Consider the following 20,581-nt stretch of genomic DNA (forward strand, 5'->3'; position numbering starts at 1 on the left):
ACTACCGTCTCTCCACATCTGCCCAGGTTGTTTCCTTGTGTTATCATTTAGTTCCCCTGATACATACCCTTTGGTTTACAGGTTGACCCTATATAATTATCACACTTTAACTGCAGGTTGTTATGCTTGTTAGACAGGACATAAACATAAGAGACTTATTTGAATCAATGCCAACATGGCAAGACAGTAAACACATCCAACATCACCCCTCTTAGGGTTCCCATCATACTCTCGACTCTGCTGTTACACCCGTTATTGTTCTGCCACATATATATATATATATATATATATATATATATATGTTATATATATATATATTATAGTCCTGTAAGTTGCATATATTAAGGGAACCGTGAAACAAAAAAACATAATACTGTAGCAGTCCTAAACAATGTAGTGAAACTGTAATAAAGACCCTGGTGGACAAGTTATGAACTTGGAAAGGATTATCAGTGAACATTTAAACTACAATGAAATCTAAATGAATGTGTGCATACAGTTGGTGCACAGACAGGCAGCCAGACCGTCCGCCTCCCCTCGCAGCACTCATCTGTTCCCCCATTGTCGACGTACAAGTCTGTTTCCTTGACTGCACACAGCTGTCTCCCTGGCAGCACGTTCCTATAGTCTTGCGCCTTCTGTTACTGTACAAACTAATACAGCATCTACAGCTGAAGTCCAAAAGGCAGACGTCAACTCTAGGCTTAGCCGGATAAATGGCCACATTCTTTTGCGAGCAACTTGCATGGAGCTGCTTGAGGCGCAGACAAAACAAATGTCATTGTATTTTTCACTGGAGACCATTTACACAGCTTGTTGAAGAAGAATGTGAGGGAGAAGGCACAGGCAGCCGGGAACAGATTTCTTATTACTTACATCGAGTCGGTCCTATTGTCCTGCAGTGACTTCTGTTACGAAATAACAAAATAAATTTGTGGTTTTAGAAGTAAGAGCTTTTGTCAAATCTTGTCTCTCTCTCTGTGTTTGAGGGAGACCACAGGAACAAAATCGACCAGCGCGATAACAAAAGCTCTAAAATGCTGAACCTTTAATCCCGACGGTTTCAGACGCTCAGTACCGATGTCGGCCACAGTCAGTGTCCTTCAACCAAGTTTTCAGACAGAATCTAAAATGTTTTATAAAAACTGCACTCTCTGAAACTATTTTTATCACCATCATCTGTGTTACAGTGTTGTTGTGGTAGTAAACTGCAAAACAGTAGTCATACCACATGAGATGACGCAGGTCAAAACGAAAAGTCAGATTTTTTATTTTTGAGTTCATGTTTAATTCAAAGAGAAACCTCTTGGCTGAGGCCTGATGACTCACTGTCCTCCCATCCTTGTCTTTCACGCCATCCAACCGTTTGCTTCCGTTCCCTTTTTTTTTGTTCATCCCTACATATTTTCTGCTTCAGCCCTCTTTTCTGGTATTCTCCTCTCAGGTCCCCGTCTTCTATTCTATCATCTCTCCCTTTTGCTCTCTTTTCCTTTTTCCTTCTACGACATCTGTTTGTTCCTCAGACTTCGCTCCCCTTCTTTCTCCTGCACTCCTCATGTATTACTTGTTCTCCTCTCCTGTCTGTTTACTTATGCATCTTCTATTCCTTCTACCTCTAACTCTTTTCTTCTGCTGTATTCACCTCCCACTCCGTTAACCCGCTTCCGCTGCAGAATTGTGAAGTGGAAGTGATGGGGAATATGGCCCAGTTACTTAACTCAGGGAATTGTATTAGTCTTGTCTTGATTTTTCTTTCCCCCTCACCCATCTTCAATTTCATAACTGGAGTTGTACAGGAGCACAAGTTGCCCAGTTTTTTATGGCAGATGAGCCCCTCTTGATGTTGTAAAAGCACTTTTGTTCAGACTCACATTAAGATGGACTGCAAAACGCAGAAGTAATGCTGCACCGGCTTGTCATTTCACATTAATGTCCTGACTGCAGTGTAAAATCTGCATGACACAAACTTAAGTATTTTCTTTTTTACAATATCCTTATAGCTACTCAAGACTAGTGCCACTGGTAAACATTTTTTTGCTGGAATATCTTCCTCTTTGGCTGGTTAGCTGCCCTCCAGTCATTCATGTGTGACAGACTGTGCCTGGACTGGTGACATCTTTCAGGAAGCTTTGTCCTACAGAGTGACTGTGAAGACTGTTGAAGGTCAAAGAGAGGGGGGGAGAAAACTTGCAAGAAGATAAAGAAGAATTTCCAGATTTTATATTTTGTACATGTTGCCTATACTGTAAACAATAAAAATAAAAAATTGAAATGTGTGTGAGGATCATTTTTGTCTTTCCATAAAACATAGCTCACTGTTCAAAACGCTGTTTAGTGGTGCTGCAACAAACCTAAATGACTGTCTGCTCAGGTATACTTAATTTGTGTTTGCAAGGACAACATCATTTATTGATTACATATATAAGTTGTTAGATTGGGAGAAGGAATACAACAAATGTAATGTGTATAAAGCGTGTCTAGCTGAAGCTACTTTGTAGCCACTGATGTTTTAGGTTTTGAGGACATGTTGGTCTGTTCCCTCAGTGACTACACAGATTTTTGAGTTGTTGGTTAAGATATGGGAATGGATTAGGTTTTGTTTAGGAACAGGGTTAAGATAGAGCTAAACCTCAACTGAATGCATGCAGGTCATTAAAATGTCCTTGCAAATGCTACAATGTGTGTGTTTTTGTCTTTTGGGACAAAGCATAGCTGTTTTGATGAAAAAAACAAAACATTTATTAATTCTATTTTTTTTGGTTCCTTTATTTACATTCTGTCCTCCATCTGATGCCTGAACAAAGAGAAGAAAGGCTTTTACACCTCTGCTGTCTCCACCGCTCTCCTCCAAGGCATCCCACACTTAATTTGTGTGTGTGTGCGTGTGTTGCGCAGACTGTCCCAAGCTGACAGGGTACATGGATTCTCCATCCTGCTTGTGTATAAAAAGAAAGCGAAGGCACCAAGCTCTGCCTGCTTCACTTAAACTCACACTTGTACGCTCACAAGCGCATACACAGACTTGCACACACTGTCTTTCTTTCTCCCATTTTGCCTCTTCCTTCTCTTGTGTATCTTTTACTCCACAGACATGGACTCGGCAGCGTGAGGGTTAAATGTGGACGAATCAGCAGGGCAGGTTGTTCCCTGTCCATCTCCCTGAGTTGAGTGTGTGTAATATTTATTTCATAGGGATTTCCCTCTCTCTGCATGCTGGAGCGCATCCGGCGATGGCGTCATGTTCTGAGCTGTCAGCTATGATCACTGCAGAGAGACACAGAGACAGACAGACGAAAGCAACAACACCACAGATGTATAGACCAGACAGAGAGAGAGAGTCAGCTGTGTGGATAGGTTGAGTGGAAATAGTGCCTCAGTGGGAGCATCAGCATCAGAACGAAGGCCTTCTACTTGACACATTTAGTCGGTGAGGTCAGGCTAGCTTGGAGGCAGCATGCATCGTGTGTGTGTGTGGTCTCTCAGGTCGTCTTTTTAATCTGCTGGATGAGCTGATGTTAGCAAGGTTCACAAAGTCACTTATTAAAGTATAAATGCTTTCATTATTGTCACTTGGCTTTAATGTTTTACAAAATATACTAACACAAGAGTTTCATTACAAAACAACAAATGAAAATTGGAGAGAATCGCTAACTAATAATCATTAGTAATTTAAGTTTCAAACAGAAATTTTACACAGAAAATGGTGATGAAATTGATCAATATATTGGCTCAGCCCATTGGTGGGAGGGTACAGAATAGTACATTTTCACCTATTTCTTCGATTTAGTTCAAAACTGCATTTAGGAACTTCTTGAATATTCATAAAATTATAGGATATGGTTAGTAATAGACATGGATGTTTAGACATCCTTTAGTGTGATGTAACATCCCAAGGATATCATTATCTCCGATGGACAGAACTTCAGAAAACCTTAAGCTAAATTTACAGCCCATTTTAGCACAATTGTCTTCTTAGTTGGTTCTGAGAAAAAAGACACAAGGTGTTGGGTAAGGAGCAGCAGACTGGATCAAGGTGAAGAGGAACTGGAAAAACAACTGTCTGCACCGAGCTGGAAACCGCATATCCATTGGCTTATGACGTTGTTTACATTTGAAATAATGTGTGTCTGATTTTTCCTCCATCCTCCAGTAAACGCTGGAAAAGCAGTTTGAGAACCAGAGGGAGCTCAGCCGCATCCGAGACCGCATCTAAGACAGGCAGAGGATGCTGGACAAACTCTGAATGAGGAAACACCAATGAAGAAAAACATTAGCTTCATACTTTGATTATTGTTTCAGTAAAAAAAACAAAAACACCATGCCATAAAAATGTCAAGAATGGTATACCATAAAAATTCAGAGTAAAATATACCCCAAAAAATAAAGATTATGTCATAAAATAGTGGGTTATGAAAAAAATTATAAAATGTAATAGCATAGTGTGTCATCAAAGAATGTCATGAAATGTCATAGTATAGTAAGTCATACAAATGTCATTACATAGTATGTAATAGAAGGCTATAAGAAAATGTCAAAGGAAGTATCTCATCAACAAGTAATAAACATTTAATTTTATAGTAAATTATAAAATAACGTATGGTAAGATATGCCAGAAAAACATTATAAAAAATGTAATATTACAGTATGTAATAAAAATGTCTAGTATAGTATGCCATGAAATACGTTTTTAGGTCATAAAAACATCAATACGCCATAAAAAAGTATTTTTTTAAACTCATAGAAAATGTCACAGTTTAGTATGACATGACAATCATGAAATCGTAACAGTATGTCATAGAAATAAATTAAATAAATTTGTCGACTTGTGAAATTCTTACAAAAATGTCATTGAAAAGTCATAGAAGTGTATGCAATTAATTTTTGTTATAAAGGAGTCTCTTAAAAATGTAATAGTTTAGTATGCCATGAAAAATAGTATGTCATGAAAAATTCATGAAAACTGTATATTTTATATATATTGATAATATATTTTAACATAGTATCATATACCTTGTTAATAATGTAGTATATTATAGAAAAGCATGTCATCAAAAGGTCATACGATAATACATAATATTGTATGCTTTAAGAATAATAATTTAGTATGTATACAAAAGATGGATAGTATAGTATTTCAAACAAGTCCTAAAAATGTTATTGTACAGAATGTCAAAAATAATAATTGTTATAAAATAATGTCATAGTATTGTATGTCCTGAAATAAAGTCATAAAAATGCCAAAAATATGTCATAAGAAGTTATTGTATAGTATGTCATGGAAAAATGCATAGTATAGTATGGTTTAAAAAGGTCTAGTGTAATAGAAAAAGTCATAATACAGTATGCCATAAAAACGTTATATTTTTAGACTGTTAGCATTTTTTTCTATTGTTGTTGTATTGTTTATTTTGGTTTCATCCTGTTTTGTTCCCCTTAAAATCCCTTTGAAAACTAGCTAATTATTGCTTAATTATTATTATTTCTACAACCCATTCCCCATTGACATCAAGAGAGCAGATCATCCTCTATCACAGTCTAAAACATCAAGTATAACACAAATGTTTTTTTCTTTCGCCTATTGTTGCTAAATGTACAACTTGTACAAGCATTTCAGCATATTTGCATGATTCTCTCAATTTTGGGGTTGTATTCACATGGTTGGCTGCACTCATTGAAAGTCGCTTTGGATAAAAACGTAAGACCTGATTTTCTCTCCAAACAAATAATTTATACAAAATTCTACAAAAGAAGCTACAAAAATACATGAAAATACGATATGTAGAATATTTGTTCAAGCAACGCTGGATCAAAACAGGAGTTTTGCAGCATAAAATAAAAGGAGCCAGTGCAGTAAAACCAGAAGAATATTTCAATTTTATTAGTATGAGTTCAGTTTAAAAAAAATATGTTTATAAACTAAACATCAGGTGACTGTGTTTACAATTTCAACAAAAAGAGTTATTACATGATTTACTTTAAAAAGTTAAATACATAAATGATTATTAGTCTTTACTCAACTATGACTTATTTTCAAATACTTTTATTCTTTTTTCAACATACTATATTATGACTTTTTTCAACATGCTATACTATGACTTATTTTCAGTATACTATACTATTACTTTTTCGAAATACTATATTATGACTTTTTTATGAAATTTTCGACATACTATACTATGACTTTTTAATGACTTTTTTCAACGTACTATACGATGACTTTTATATGACTTTTTTATGACTTCTTTCGACATGCTATACTATTACTTTTTTCGACATGCTATACTGTGACTTTTTTCGACATGCTATACTATGACTTTTTTATGATTTTTTTCGACATGCTATACTATGACTTTTTTATGACTTTTTTTTATGACATACTATGACTTTTTTATACTATGACTTTTTTATGACTTTTTTCAACATACTATACTATGACTTTTTTCAACATGCTATACTATGACTTTTTTCAACATACTATATTATGACTTTTTTCAACATGCTATACTATGACTTTTTTCAACATACTATACTATGACTTTTTTAGACATACTATACTATGACTTTTTTATGACTTTTTTCAATGTACTATACTATGACTTTTTTCAACATACTATATTATGACTTTTTTCAACATGCTATACTATGACTTTTTTCAACATACTATATTATGACTTTTTTCAACATACTATATTATGACTTTTTTCAACATACTATATTATGACTTTTTTCAAAATACAATGACTTTTTTCAACATGCTATACTATGACTTTTTTCGACATGCTATACTATGACTTTTTTCAACATACTATACTATAACTTTTTTCAACATGCTATACTATGACTTTTTTGACTTTTTTCAACATACTATACTGTGACTTTTTTATGACTTTATTCGACATACTATACTATGATTTTTTCAACATATTATACAATGACTTTTTTCGACATGCTATACTATGACTTTTTTATGACTTTTTTCAACGTACTATACTATGACTTTTTTCAACATACTATATTATGACTTTTCAAAATACAATGACTTTTTTCGACATGCTATACTATGACTTTTTTATGACTTTTTTCGACATGCTATACTATGACTTTTTTATGACTTTTTTCAACGTACTATAATATGACTTTTGTATGACTTTTTTTTTCAACGACTTTTTTCAACATACTATACTATGACTTTTTTATGACTTTTTTCAACATACTATACTATGACTTTTTTCAACATGCTATACTATGACTTTTTTCGACATACTATACTATGACTTTTTTGTGCATACTATACTATGACTTTTTATGACTTTTTTCAACGTACTATAATATGACTTTTGTATGACTTTTTTCAACGTACTATACTATGACTTTTTTATGACTTTTTTCAACATACTATACTATGACTTTTTTCGACATGCTATACTATGACTTTTTTCGACATACTATACTATGACTTTTTTGTGCATACTATACTATGACTTTTTATGACTTTTTTCAACGTACTATAATATGACTTTTGTATGACTTTTTTCAACGTACTATACTATGACTTTTTTATGACTTTTTTCAACATACTTTTATGACTTTTTTCAACATACTATACTATGACTTTTTTCAACATACTATATTATGACTTTTTTCAACATACTATACTATGACTTTTTTCAACATGCTATACTATGACTTTTTTCGACATACTATACTATGACTTTTTAATGACTTTTTTCAACGTACTATACTATGACTTTTTTCAACATACTATACTATGACTTTTTTCAACATGCTATACTATGACCTTTTCATGACTTTTTTCAACATACTATACTATGACTTTTTATGACTTTTTTCAACGTACTATAATATGACTTTTGTATGACTTTTTTTTTACTATGACTTTTTAGAGACTTTTTTCTAACGTACTATACTATGACTTTTTTTTTATGACTTTTTTTTTTTCAACGTACTATACTATGACTTTTTTCGACATGCTATACTATGACTTTTTTCAACATACTATATTATGACTTTTTTCAACATACTATACTATGACTTTTTTCGACATACTATACTATGACTTTTTTCAACATACTATACTATGACTTTTTTCAACATACTATACTATGACTTTTTTATGACTTTTTTCGACATACTATACTATGACTTTTTTCGACATACTATACTATGACTTTTTTCAACATACTATACTTTTTAATTTTCTATGACTTTTTCAACGTAATATACTATGACTTTTTTATGACTTTTTTCAACGTACTATACTATGACTCTTTTATGACTTTTTTCCAACATACTGTACTATGACTTTTTTCGACATGCTATACTATGACTTTTTTCAACATGCTATACTTTGACTTTTTTCGACATACTATACTATGACTTTATTATGACTTTTTTCAACATGCTATACTATGACTTTTTCATGACTTTTTTCAACATGCTATACTATGACTTTTTCCAACATGCTATACTATGACTTTTTTCGACATGCTATACTATGACTTTTTTCAACATAATATACTATGACTTTTTTCAACATACTATACTGACTTTTTTATGATTTTTTTCGACATACTATACTGACTTTTTTATGACTTTTTTCGACATACTATACTATGATTTTTTTCAACATGCTATACTGAGACTTTTCAATATTCTATACTATGACTTTTTTATGACTTTTTCGACATGCTATACTATGACTTTTTTCGACATACTATACTATGACTTTTTTATGACTTGCTATGCTATCCATCCATCCATTTCCTTCCGCTTATCCGGGGCCGGGTCGCGGGGGCAGCAAGCTAAGGAGGGTCCTCCAGACGTCCTTCTCCCCAGCAACACTTTCCAGCTCCTCCTGGGGAACCCCGAGGCGTTCCCAGGCCAGACGAGATATACTGTATAATCTCTCCAGCGTGTTCTGGGTCTACCCCGGGGCCTCTTACCAGTTGGACGTGCCTGGAAAACCTCTAGAGGGAGGCGTCCAGGAGGCATCCTGATCAGATGCCCGAGCCACCTCAGCTGGCAACATACTATACTATGACTGTTTTATGACTTTTTTCAACATGCTATACTATGACTTTTTATGACTTTTTTCAACATGCTATACTATGACTTTTTATGACTTTTTTCAACATGCTATACTATGACTTTTTCAACATCCTAGACTGACTTTTTTCGACATGCTATACTATGACTTTTTTTGACATGCTATACTATGGCTTTTTTCGACATACTATACTATGACTTTTTTCGACATTCTATAATCCGAATTATTTCGAAAAACTATTCTTTGCCTTTTTTTCAACATGGTATACTATTACTTTTCATGACCTTTTTCGACATGCTATAATATGACTTTTTTCAACATACTATACTATGACTTTTTTCAACATACTATACTATGACTTTTTAATGACTTTGTTCGACATGCTATACTATGACTTTTTTATGACTTTTTTCGACATGCTATACTATCTCTTTTTTCGACATGCTATACTATGACTTTTTCATGACTTTATTCGACATACTATACTATGATTTTTTTTATGACTTTTTTCGACATGCTATACTATGACTTTTTTCAACATACTATATTATGACTTTTTTCAATATACTATGACTTTTTTCGACATGCTATACTATGACTTTTTTCGACATTCTATACTATGACTTTTTTCGACATACTATAATCTGACTTTATGACTTTTTTCAACATACTATGACTTTTTTCTACATACTACAATATGACTTCATGATTTTTTCAATATACTATGACTTTTTTCAACATACAATACTACTTTTGATATTTATATATCTATTAATTGTTTTGACATTGTATACTATGATTGTTTTATGCCTTTCGACATACTATTTAGTTACTTTTTATGCATTCAATCGACATACTTAAGTTTTTTACATCTTATTTGGACAAACTACACTATTACTTTTAAAGCTTTTTTTTTAAATAGAATACTGTAACTTTTTAGGACTTTTTTCAACATAATCCAAAATGACTTTGCGACATTCTATAATTTGCCTTTTCTGGACACACAATATCATTATTAACTATTTATGCCTTTTTCAACATACTATGACTGTTTTATTCCTTATTTGAAAATACTACACTTTTGACATTTTATGAGATACTACACTACGAGTTTATGATTTCCTTTGACAAACTGTGCCATAAGAACCTGATAAAGGTCTATATATCTGAATGCAAGTGAAGACGTTTTTTGTTCTATTTTAACACACTATACTATGAGTTTTACAAAACATACTATATAATGATTTTTTTTTAACATGGTATACTATGACTTTTTTCAACATACTATACTGTACTGACCGACATACTATCCAATTACTTTTTTAACGTAGCATACTATGATTCTTTCATTACTTTTTTCGAAGCCTGTGCCTTTTTTATGATATTTTGTGACATCCTTTACTATGGCTTTTTTATGACTTTTTCCGATATACTATGACTTTTGACACATACTATATAAAGACATTTTTTATGACTTTTTTGACATACATCATCCAGAGGGTCGGACTCATTGTTTCTTACGTACGCCCAATGCATTTTAAAATCCTTCTTAGCGTACACATACTTATCACATTTCATCCACCATGCTCAGTAGCAGCAGAATCTTGACATGTCTCAACCCAAGCATGAAGGTGAATTTGTGTCACATTGTGTAAATTAACTTTATCACTCAACCTATACGTTCTCGGCTTACCATTTCCTCAGTCCTAAAATTCCTAAATCATATAGGCTTGTTTAAACATTAAATGTATCAGTTATATCGTGAGACATTTAATTGTTTAAACAAGATTTTAAACGAACGGAATGAACAGAACTTCACATGGAGGTAACCCTGTATCCTAAAATGTAGGTTTGCATGCAGCTATTTTTAATTAATCGATTCATTTATTTTTCCCTTTCCTTTGCTCTTTTGAACAAAGACATTTCCACACACCAGTTCAGTTTGACTATATAACGCGAGACATTTTATTGTTTAACAAGATTTTGATATTGGTTCACAAATAAAAAAAAAGGTTCACTAATTAATTTACCAAAAGGACGTGAAGATTGTATCCATAATTGTATCCATAGTATCACATAATGATAATTATTTAAGGAGATGGGGAAGCTAAAACATGCAGTATCTTATAAAGTAAACAATCACTGGTCATATACAAAAACATTTTTCAAAGCTCAATAAATTGTTTTTTTTATAATATTGCAATGGTGTTACTGCATACTGACAAACGCAGTATGGAGTATGTACTGCATACTGCCTTCATCGGTAGTATGTAGAAGGCCATACTGTTTGAGAAAACAGCCATGCCCTTCCATACCATTCCAACTTGAAGGCTCTTTCATAATTCCCACGAACCAGGTAAACAACAGTCCAGCTGGAAACGTTTATACAATGAAACAAAAAGTCAACAAGTTAATTTTGAGTTGCATTAAATGTATTAAATAACTGAATTACTTATGCAGACAAGTGCCACCAAAATCACTTCACACGTCAGTGGTCCCCTGTTGGTTATACTATGGTACTTATTTTGGGCAAATTTGCTTTTACATAGTTTTAGTACATTTTTATTTGGAAAAATGTTGAATAACTTCAGTTTTATACAGCGTCATATCACCGGCTGTTTATACTACAACACTTATTTCATACGTTTGGTGAATTTGGTGAATTTTCATGAATTCTATTTAATCTATTTTTCTCAGATTTCTCCAGTACTGTACCTCAATCCTGAAAATGAACTTTCTATTTATGACTAATAAGAATCAACTTACTCTGCATAATAATAATAATAATAATGATAATACTAATTATAGGGCTGCACGGTGGTGTAGTGGTTAGCACTGCCCGGGTTCAATTCCCGGGCTGGACAACCTTCTGTGTGGAGTTTGCACGTTCTCCCCGTGTCAGCATGGGTTCTCTCCGGGTTCTCCGGCTTCCTCCCACAGTCCAAAGACATGCAGCTTAGGTGCATTGAAGACTCTAAATTGCCCGTAGGTGTGAATGTGAGCGTGAATGGTTGTTTGTCTATATATGTCAGCCCTGTGATAGGCTGGCGACCTGTCCAGTGAGTACCCTGCCTTCGCCCATTGCCAGCTGAGATCGGCTCCAGCACCCCTGCGACCCTTAACTGGATAAGCAGGTTACGGAAAATGGATGGATGGATGGATGGATAATACTAATTATGTCTTTTTTTTAATCTGGGGTTTAATGTCGGCCCATGCCAGTATGACAGGTCAGGCCATAGAAATGCAATTTATGTCTGTATTCGTGCCTGTTCCAAGGTGACATTTTGAAATAATGAAAATGGAAAAGTATTGGTTTCTGTGTCCAAAAAGGGTTGGCCAACAGGTCAGAGTAGCAAATGGGCCAATATGAGTCACATAAGTCACCCTCTCTGACAGTGTAACTCATCAGAGATCTGTGAGTGCCTGACTGTTTTGGTGCAATTTATATTTTGTATTGTCTGGTGCAGGAGAAGGACAACATGCACATTTACAATTATAGGGATGAGATGCGGGTCATGACAAGTAACAGGAAAAGGAGCGATAGACCCAAATTATTCAATACCCTTGTGGACAAATGCATTGCTGAAAAAGAACTGACATAAGATCTTAAACACAACAAGCAAAGAATTCCTTTTTTTTTTGCTGATTTGGGTTTTTCTCAATTTGAATCACGTTTTGCGTCCATTCCCTTTAACTGAGTCCCATAATGCTCTCCAGTGTGTGTGTGTGTGTGTGTGTGTAGCGAATGGTTGTTGACTGTGTTGTCATTATCTTAACTGCTTATTCTGTTCAGGTTCGCAGGGGGGCTGGAGACCATCCCAGCTGACACTGGGGGAAGGCAGGGTACACCCTGGACAGGTTGCCGGACTATCACACAACTGCCCCACAATAAATGATTATAATAATGCATTAGATAATAAATAAATATGTCATATTGGTTTGAAGAAATTACTTTTATAGACTTCAATGAGTACAAATTTTGTGTTTATTTGTATCATGAGTAGAATCTACAGTGTAAACAACACTCACTTTACCCAGAGGTCATACAACACACATACAGTCCTAGCAGGGTTAGAAAAGAAAGCTATAAAATATGCTTTTGCTGCTGCTAAACATCTAATTTGAAGACTTTACCTTGGGCTTCTGGAAATTGTTATTGTATTAATTATTTTCTGACATTTTATAGGCAAAAATAATCATTATTACATTACATTTATCATTATTTTCTGACATTTTATAGGCAAAACATTTCTCAATTGCTAATTCATTAATTAATCAATAAAAAAACAATAGCTGATTCATTTTACACAATCACACACAATTTAATCTTTGGGCTTTACATTTTTTTAAATACTTTTATTTAGAATGTTTTTGTGACCATCAAATTGATCTCAACAAGTTTATCTATTTTTTCATTCTTTTTCCCTTAAGCTCTTGTGCTTTCCTCTCAAGACACACAGTTTCAGCATATGCATGCTCATCTGAATTTCTGCTTTTTGTGTCCTTTGTGGTTTTTTAAATGTGCCCACCCTCACCTGTGTGTGTGTGTGTGTGTGTGTGTGTGTGTGTGTGTGTGTGTGTGTGTGTGTGTGTGTGTGTGTGTGTGTGTGTGTGTGTGTGTGCAGATGTTTGTGTTTTGTTTTGTCTGCTTGTTTGTACGTGTGTGTTTGATCATTTGTCTGCTTGTTTGTCTGTGTGTGCTTGCGGACATGTGATTTCAGGATGAGGGGTTGGCCGCCAGCCACGCAGCAGCCTGAGTCAGGTGTGCTGAGGTCAGCCACTGCCTTAGTCATGGTGACATAACACAAACCTCTCAGTCAGACACACACACACACACACACACACACACACACACACACACACACACACACACACACACACACACACACACACACACACACACACACACACACTATGTTTGTTTGCTATATATGATTACACATATCCTAAAGTTCATCTGTGTATCCTTAAGAGAGGCTTATTAATGTAGGGAAAGGCCAACTCGCTGGGCTAGCTAACCCCAGTGTTTTTACCTACAACAGCTTCCTCAATTTAGTACTCAAAGGTCAACACTTCTTGCTATTTGTGAACTGAATGAATTTGCAGGACTTTCCATTTAAATTAATTAATTTCACTGCAACATTTTTGCCAAAGTTCTGGTGTTTTTTCGTGATCCTAAAGACTGAACTGTTATGCTGAGAGTATTTTATTCAAAGCTCTGTCACAACTCCAAAAAAAAAATCAAAAAGGGGCAACAGTCATCCAAAAGGATAAGCTCTCCATGGATCTTCAACATCTTGGTATCATAAAACCCCCAAATAGAAACACCATAAGTCTCTGCTGTGTCTGGACTACAGCATTAACCTTTTCATGCTCCATCTCTGACCTATTCAATGGGGCTCATGTGTTGAACATCACACTGTCGACTTTTGTTCTGCCCCAGATAATTACTTCACATCTTGTTCTTTACGCTGCGATGCAAGCTGGGCTCAACCCTTAGAAACTGTACGGATCTGTTTGAATATACGGCTCGGATAACAGGAGGTTGGAGGTTTTAACTAGGCCAGTTCTTTGCTTCAAGACTTGTTTTCCATTCACCTTCTGTTCAATCACTTTGGAAAGACCGACTAATGATACAAAGAACAATGTATAACCTTAATTCAAACTGATGATGAAGTGGATTGAAGTCAGTTCTGTTGAGAGTTGCAGTCAACTCAATCACTTCTTTTTCATCAAAAGCAAACACCAGAAACTGCATTTGATCTTGACAAATAAATCTTGCTTCTAGGTCCATCTGTTTTAGAGCTTTCAATCCTATTAGGCTATAATCTTCAGTGGTAGATAGTGTTCCCAAATTATCATAGAATGAAACCAGCCAGGTGTCCATTCAAATGTACAAAATAGTTTCAGTTGGTTCATCGACATAAATGTTAATTTTCCAGTCTGATGCCATTGAACCATTGCAGAATAAGAGTACTTAACCAAATGTCAAAATAAAATGAGTGTCAGTCAAATGTGAAAAAAAAAACAGTGAAAAACAATTTAGAAAACATTATGTAGCATTTATTGATGTTTATATTTATTTGAGTAACATTACTGTCTCCTCATCGCTCCACACAGTTCTGATGTTTTTATCTGCCAGCATGTTCCTTCTCTTCAGTGGGCATTAAAGTCATACGCTTCATGTACATCATGATTAATTTGCCCAGTGTGTTTTCATTGCACTTTGTCGCTACTTTTCCACTTTAGCCAAGTGTAAACTTTATTTTGCTAAAAAAAGGAGATGAGCATTCAGGGTTATAAATGAAAGCTATGAAATGGTTTTGCTGCTTTTCTTTGTAGGCTGAACATCTGCTTTGAACACTTTACCTTTGGCTTTTGGAAATTGTGAATTTTAAAAATAATTTTCTTAATATACATTTCTTGCTTTCATGATTAATCAAGAGAATAATCAGCAGATTAATTGATAGCTCACACAATTGAATACTTGCAATTTCATTTTGTTAGCGAAATGTTCCTTATTTTTCACTAGCATTTTTTAAGCATGAAACCCTTTCCACCCAGGAAAGTTTGGCATGCCTATCTGAAAAAGAGTGTTTTAGACATTTGAACCCTGTAATCTTCTATTTAATTCAATTAGCAACAAGTGAGTGAGTAACCAATCAACCAATGGAGACTGATCCACACATATAGTATGCTTTGGTTCACTGCTATTGAAAATGAGAGGGACAACAGTCTTTCCAGGAGAAGGGCTACAGTATGGCTCACTTTATTATTCATGAGTGTGCATGTTCATGTAAGTGCACCTGGAAATATGAAATGTAAAGCCACACCTGCCTTTCAAGCCTACTACCAGAATATAGATTCAAACACACACACACAGACACTCAGAAATGAGTGCACGCAAAACACACACTAAAAACACACTTCTGACGTTTCCAGTAATGGCTGTCTACTCTACAATGTATGGAATCAGAAATGCATGTTGGGAACTTTCAACAAAACATCCAGTCAGCCTGTAATGGATTTTTTTTCCTAAAATCAATCAAACAAATGGATAAAGTTTGCTATCCTAACATGTTAATATCTACTGCACATATCTAGAAAACACCACATTGTTAAATTATTTGTCTAATAAATAATAATAAATAATTAAAGATTGCAATTATGCATGGGAGGCTTCCTGTGGAGGAGGGCCTATACTTTCATATTTATGGTTGAAATAATTTGCTATGAGGTGGATTTTCCACATCATGAAAAATTGTGCTACGTCATATGATTTCTAACATGAACACTTAACCAAGTAGGACTCAGATATGGAAAGTGTGCACACTGTATCCTGAAAATTAGAACATACTTGTTGAATTTGCTCACTTCATAGACATCCAAACATTTTGACTGCAAACCTTGGGACTCACAGATACCCATCTTCCTTTCCAGTGTTAAAGTAAAACCAAATCAGCCATGATGTAGCAGGACAGCAGGGACACTCAGAAGCAGCATGGAGACATGCTCTGAGGCAGCGGGCCCCATCAGAACATTTAATTGAGTTCAGCCTTGATAAGATTCCTGCCATTTTTCCAAAAAAAAATTCACACCCACTGGGAGCTCAGCAGGGGTTTATATGCCTGTTCGGTTCAAAAGAGATGAGAGGAGAGAAACAGGGTATGAGAAGGATTCCATAAGAAAGAGTGAAAGTAGGAAGAGGAACACAGGGAGGAAATCAGAGGAGGTGAAAAAGGGACCGGGTACATAAATGATACAAAAGAACAATAGAGTGCAAATAAAGGAGACAAAGACTGAAGGCAAGCAACAATGAAATTATAGAATTATTAGAAAGACATCAAGATAGATGATGAGATGTTTTCATCACCCCCGCGACCCTTAACTGGATAAGCGGTTACGGAAGATGGATGGATGGATGTTTTCATCACTACACATCTCGGAGGTCCCATGACACTGATTCTGCCCCAAAGCAGCAGGACAATGACCAGCTGTGACAGGCTACCAGCCCGGGATTTAGAAAGCCCCATTTCATACGATCAGTCCAAGACACAAATGTCCCCTGTGATATGAATTTATGATAACATTAAAGCAGCAGGGGAATAGGCCACTTCACCAGGGCACAATGTCTCTAACTATGCTGCCTGAAGGCAAACAAACAGTGTTTGGTGAAAGGGAAGCTGGTATGGAGGCTTTTTGGAGAGGAGTAAACTAAACAAACTTAATCCTCTGAAATGAGATACAATATGATGATGCAGCTGTTGGGAAATAGATGCAGATGTTGTGAGTTGCTGTGTTTGTGAATTTTACCCGGAGGAGAATTGTGGAGGAGGAAACACATGATTTAGAGTGTGTGTTTGTGTGTATGCTTGCATTGCACTTACATATGGAGCTGTGTACAATATGAGGTTAATCTGTTTATGCTGACAGGGTGCTTTCGCTCTGGTTGATATAAGATTATTATTGCTGTAGGAAGTGAATTGATGAATCATTATGCAAATGTGAAACACTTCAGCACTTTCACTACCAGACTTACCCAAAGGTACGCATTTTATCTTTTGAGGAACAAATCTGACCAAAAGTACAAGTTTTTATGTATCACACATTTTTTTAAAGTTTGGATTAAAGGGTTAAATGATTGTCTTCAATCTACAAATTGAGAGTATTTTTCATTTTCTTAATCATTGAATGTTTTTATATAGATATTTTACCCTTCAGGAGGCAATGCGAGTATCTATTGTAGAGACGTGAAACTTTTACTTGTAATAAGCTGTACAATTACCCTCGAGGCAAATGTGTAATATTGGGCTCTATAAATAGCTTGTATCAAAGGCCTTCATATAAGTTACAAGTTTTAAACGTGCAATCCAAATAACTTCCATATGACATAAATGTAAAATAGTTAGAATGATAGAGTTATATGTTTAGTAAGTAAATGCTAAACTAGTAGCATAATGTAAGGTAAGACTAAACAGGCGAAATAAACTATGAATGTTTATGTTAGGATGAGTGTTAAAGCTGAAGTCCTCACAAGTGCTTTAATTAAAGCCTGTTTATGTGGGTGTCTGTTAGTGTGTTTGTGGGCGTGCAATGCATGTTATATTGACAATCTTCCAGCTATCAGTTATAGTATTTTCAAAACATGGGTACAAAGTGTTTATATAATTTATCCTTTGAGTCTGTGTGTGTGTGTGTGTGTGTGTGTGTGTGTGTGTGTGTGTGTGTGTGTGTGTGTGTGTGTGTGTGTGTGTGTGTGTGTGTGTGTGTGTGTGCTCATGCTTGCTGGCTGGCTCAGAGCCCCAGCAGACCCCACAGTGAGCTGTAAATAGCCCTGATTAAATCTGGCCTCCCTCGGCTCCTCTCCATTGCTTTTAGGATGCAGAGATAATGTTCATTAGGAGAGACGGGCGGGGACTTTGGGAGGCGGATGCTCGCATGTTGCTAAAGTGTGGCTGTAATGGGGAGTGATTGGGGGATAATACAATTTGAGTGTGTTTCTGAATGAATGTATGAACCGTAAAATGCCTCTCTTGGAAGAGTAAGGCCAAAGTTCAGGTGAGAGTGGTTCTCTGTGTTCCTGCATCTTCTCTTGACTGCACATGTTATAAAAAAACACATAATACATTTGTTCGGAAGTTAGTTGCTTTGCTTCTTTTTCCAACTCTCAGGAACACTGTTTGTGTGAGGCTTAAAGGAATAGTTTAACATTTTGGGAAATGCACTTATTTGCTTGTTTGCCAAGAGTTTGATGAGTACATCAATGCCTTTCTAAGAGAGTTGTTTTAATCTTCTTTGGTAGGACAGTCAAGCTATTACATAATAGTCTCCTGTTATCTTTCTTCAAAAAATGTCTTTTTTAATGGGCAACCATATCCCTTTGGAACTTTTACTCTTTTCTTTCCTTCCTTTACTCCTCTTCCTCCTGTGTGAAATGACTAGCTAGAGTTGTTTTGTGAAGCACATTTAAGGCCATATCTTTCTCCTGCCCTCTCTCCTGCTCACATCATCAAAGGGACCTCTGGGGCAGTCAAACCGCATTGACGTGTGCAGACTGAGGGAGCCTGCAGCCTTTCCCCTCACACACACACACACACACACACACACACACACACACACACACACACACACACACACACACACACACACACACACACACACACACACTTACACAAACACACACACTCACAGACACCCCTCTTTTTCCTCTGAATTGCCTGATTGGACCCATGGCCCAGCAGCTGAGACTGCTTCACCAGAGAGCACAACAAAAAGTATTGCTTGTCATGGTTCCCCTACTCTCCCACCTGACATGGAGCTCAAGGGAGATGAAAGGAAAACTGTTATTGGCCTGGTGCAGAAAGGCAGACATTCATCAAGCTAAAACACTATTCATCACTATTCGCTTCATGGTCATTGCGTTTAGGGACCTTGGTGTAATTTGGTTGTAATAAAAACACGTGTGAATATTCTCTTGATGAACAAAACGTATAGGTATCATAAATGCTTGTTTGCCACAATGTTTATTTTCTGCAATAATAAAAAATCCAATAAAAAAAATAAAAACAGTGGCTATTTGTGAGGGAATCAGTTCGAAGATAACTTCTGTGATAGCTTATAAAAATGCATCATCCCTGCAGCACTCTATTGGTGTCCTGTAGCTGACCCTGACCTGTGACCTCCCTGTGGTGATGATGGTGGGGAAACACAGTGGACAATGGCCCCATAGGGATCCATAAAACATCACATTCGCTGGATTGTTTTTATTTCAAATGACGGGCTACCAGCACCTATATATTACCATGCTTCCTACAACTGAACCACAGTGTGTGCTTAACGCAGATACATGACTTGCAAAGACCTGATTCTGCACAACTTCCGTCTCTGTTTTTAATGATTTTATTTTATCATCATGTAACAGATTGAAGAATTTAAAGAGATAACGTTTTCTTTTTGTAGTATAAACCACTAGTTCAACAACAACAAAACCCCCGCTTTGGCTTCCTGTAGCTGCTGAGCTTAAAAGTGTGTTTTAATTAACTTAAAATGCATTTTCAATGAGGGGATTTCTCCTTTGATTGGAGAAGATAAGGTTGGTTTCAATGCTGGGTATTAAATGTCTTCCCTCCCTAGGGGGATTTCTGAGTCTTATCGCTTCCTGTTTGTTGTCATGTCACACTGTGTCGATCAAGACGGCAGAGAGTGAAACTGACGCCCGACGGGGTAGAGCACTGGGCGGGCAGGGCGATGTGAGGACCGGGGCGCTTAAATCTTTGATCTGAAGAATGGCCGCTGCGGTGATAACAGGATTGGCGTATCCCCACTAGCTCCTGACCCATATTCCCGAAGAAAACGTTATTTGTATCGCTCAAGAAGAATTAAGCGGGCTCTGTTCTCTACGACCGGTTTCCGCTGCGCGCAATCACAGCTCCAGGACCAGCGTGGAGTCGGTGCGCATCCAGCCGACCCCTCAGTGGGCTCACACAGCAGTCAGTGCGACCACCCACTCCTCCC

Source organism: Anoplopoma fimbria, chromosome 4 (genome assembly GCF_027596085.1).
Source record: "Anoplopoma fimbria isolate UVic2021 breed Golden Eagle Sablefish chromosome 4, Afim_UVic_2022, whole genome shotgun sequence".
Classification (NCBI taxonomy): Eukaryota; Metazoa; Chordata; class Actinopteri; order Perciformes; family Anoplopomatidae; genus Anoplopoma; species Anoplopoma fimbria.